Genomic DNA, 3,787 nt, shown 5'->3' on the forward strand with positions numbered 1-3,787 from the left:
GTGCTAGGTGTAGCTTCCTTCATTGGACTCTCCTTCTTGAGTTTGTCCACCCATCTTGATGATTGATATTTGGAACTAAAACTAGAAGAGAATTTAGACTTTTTTCGCCTTAATTGCTCCTCTACCTTCATTTCTTGTTGCACAAGATCATCCAATTCAACATAGTTTTGTAATTCAACAATGTCTTGGATATCTTGATTCAAACCATGTAAAAACCTTGCCATAGTGGCTTCTTGGTCTTCATGGAAATTGGATCTCAATAAGGCTAATTCCATCTCCTTGAAATATTCATCAACACTTTTAGACCCTTGTGTGAGCCTTTGTAGTTTGTTATGAATATCCCTTTGATAGGAGTTAGGAACAAACTGTGGCGTGTAGGGTTGCTTTCCTTGGGGACAATGGAGAACTATCACTCTCGTGATTAAACATTTCACTCAAACTCACGTGTATCACTCACTTTTTGTTTGTGGAAAATGTAGGGATTTGTGTATCACTCAACGCTCTATCCTCCACGGCCTTCTTAAGTAAACCAAGTTTTTGAAATAAGAATTTTGTGAAAGAAAATCACTCCAACTTCTCAAATTTGGAACGTTGTGACTTGAGTTACACCTCAAAAGAAAGAATTGCACTTTTTTTAGAGACTCTTTTCGGATTCTTTGAACTTTTTGAAGAATCATTTTTGACACTTTTGATTTTTTTGGACTTTTGACTCTTTTTGACACTTTTTGATTTTTTATCTTGGACTTTGACACTTTTATTTTTGATTTTGGACTTTGACTCTTTTTGACACTTTTTGATTTTGGACTTTGAAAGAAAAAGATAAAGAAAGATAAAGTAAGATAGATATACTCACGGCCAAAAGAAGATTAGTGAACACCAAGCAAGAGACCAGCTCTGATGCCACTTGATGTGAACCTCTTGGGTAAAAGGCTCTTGAAACGATCTATCTTGGTTGGTGTATGGCCTAGGCTCACGGTTGAGTTAAGCCTTTGAGTTTATGCAGCGGAAATAACTTGTGTTTGGATAAAAGAAGATGGAAAAGATATGAGGTGGGGTGTCACAAACAATTCAGTTGTTTGATAAGCCAAAGTGATGCTCGCCACAAGAACTTGGTTCTTGATAAGAACTTCAAATCTTAGTTCAGCCAAGAAGGTTTGGAGAATACTCTCACAAGGATTTTATCCTCTTTGATTCACAAAGGAATACAATTTAGTTTTGACTCAATGTGTTTATTTCATAGCATGAAGCATTACATATATAGTCAAGCCTCTAAGGCTCCCTCGGTTGGCAACTTAAGTGCATGCCTTGCACCCTTACATTGGATACTCTAAAAGCAATGAATGTACTCCTAATTTAGACTATATTCGAGTAGTAAAAGAAATGGCACATGTGTCTTATCTATTAACAATCTAATATGACTTGGCCTATTGAACTTGAATGCCACGGTTGAATGAGCATGGGAGTATATCTATCTTGATCAAGAGAATTGAAGACTCCTTAATGCTCACGAGTAAGAGAATTGATCAAGAGACTTGAAGACTCCTTAATGCTCACGAGTAAGCCTTAATGAGCTTCATAGGATTCTTCTAATTTTGGCACATGGAAAATGTTGGATTTAAGCCTCCTTAATGCTCCTCGGGTACACTTGGACTTGGCGAAGGATTCCTTTGCTAAGGAATGAATCTCCCACGGCTAAGTGTTGCTGAAGAATGCACTAAATAGCATAGGATGTCGTTGGTACAAGTTGGTAGGTTGCCAACGACTAAGTCATGGGCTTAAAGCACCATTAATGCACCATTAAGGTCTCAAACAGTCATATGCAAATTCCACACGAGCAACTTTGCTCCAACGACTCTAGAATTAACTTAGGATGCCTCTGAATAAATTATGCTCAGGTGGATTTAGCTCCAACGGTCCAAATAGTGTTTAAGCTCCATAAATGCTCCTTTTAAGCCTCTCCATGGTCACCTTGAAGATTCCCTCAAGCAATTTCCTTCCAAAGGCCATATTAGACTTTATTTACCTTCCAAATAATATTAGACAAGGTTAAAATGAGTTTGGTTAAAGAAAATATTAAGTTAGTCCAATCATTAAAGTGTCGGTTACACTTGTAGGCTTGTCTTAACCACTCACGAGTCAAATTTCATTATGGTCAATTTTTATGGGCAGATTTATTACAAACATGCGTAAATTGATTAAACTAAGTGTCAGACAAAATTTAGCCCACACATTTATTATAAAAATTAAAATGACTCAATACTAATTAAATTGGCTAGGCTTGACTCGGTCAGGCTTCGCCCAGTGCCTGATGCGGCACGCTAGGCGCATGCGCTTCAGTCAGAATTCTTCGCCAAGCCAGCTTGGCCCAGCACCTGGTGCAACACTGGGTGCACCAAAGTCCCCAACTCGGTCAGAGTTGTCTCGGTCAGGAATTGAGCATGATGCGTCTGGCTCCGTGTTGGGGCCATTTTTGGCGCCTTGCCCAGACCCGTGGCCTGAGTCTTGCGCATGGCCTAGTCCATCCTTGGCTCGGTCAGAGACATGGACCAAGATGCTAGTGACATCTTCACTCCCACTTGGGCTATTTTTTGCTCACTATCATGGATCAACATTATGAGTTGTCCAATGGCATTTTGAGCCCTTTTTGTCCGAGCCCTAGTCATAGGACCACTTATGCCTTCAAGACCACCAAGGTCAAGATTAGGCTCTTTGAGGATCATATTCTGCATATAGTGTTAATGTTTTTTTAAATTATTGGGTTGCCATTCATATGGTTAATTGTTAATGCATTATACACATCTTTTACAAATTTTAACACTATTATTGTAAAATAAATTACTGATTTCCCAAATTACTGAACATTTTTTGTTTGAGGAATCAGTACATCCGTACTTGTCCTCTCTGGCACCGGATCATCTGAATTACTGGAGAGACATGTATCACATAATAACAAACAAAAGTCAATTTTTAATTATACTTTTATCTTTTTATTTACCCATGAAATTACATATTTACTTATAAGAACATAAATAATAATAAATATTTGTCAATACTTCCTTACCCGTTTTGCATCGTCTAGCTAGCTTTCATTGTGTCTTATTTTTTATTTATTAGTTTTCAATAAAATGTGAAACGAGATAGAAGCAACTAGATGGTGCAGCTCAAATGATGTAGGGGGTATGAGGCACATAAAGCCATTTTGGCTTTGAAAGTGAAAGGGTAAGGCAATAATTAATATTGTGACCGTGGATTTTGTATTATGGGGTAAAAGTGAAAACCATCTTTCTTGGAACTTGTCAAATCGCAAGAATCACAAATAATTGTTTGACATAAATTATCATTAGAGAAATTGCATGAATTACAAGAATAGATCAAATCTAATGTTTCATTTTCCAATTTTAGTTCATCTAATTCTTTTTGTAATGAAACTATTTTTTGTTCATTTAGCAGGATTACTCTTTTTCTATCGGAACTAATCCTAGCTAATTTCTTTAACTCATGATGCAATTCGACGTACGCATTATACAAGTCCTTATAAGGAGGAGAATCATCAGATGAAGTAGATGAGGTGTCAGAATATACCTTGCTATTTACCTCTTTAGAATTTGAGCAACAAGCATGATTTGTTCTCGTCATTAAGCATAGCTTTGTTGTTTCCTCTTCATCTGAGGTGTTGGATGTCGTGTCCTCCTCTAGTACATCCCATTCTTTATAAGCTTTCTTCGATTTGAAGTCCCGAGGAGTGCTCTTATCTGAATCAACCTTCTTGAGGTAAGTAGGACATTGG

This window comes from Lupinus angustifolius, chromosome LG02 (genome assembly GCF_001865875.1).
Source record: "Lupinus angustifolius cultivar Tanjil chromosome LG02, LupAngTanjil_v1.0, whole genome shotgun sequence".
Classification (NCBI taxonomy): domain Eukaryota; kingdom Viridiplantae; phylum Streptophyta; class Magnoliopsida; order Fabales; family Fabaceae; genus Lupinus; species Lupinus angustifolius.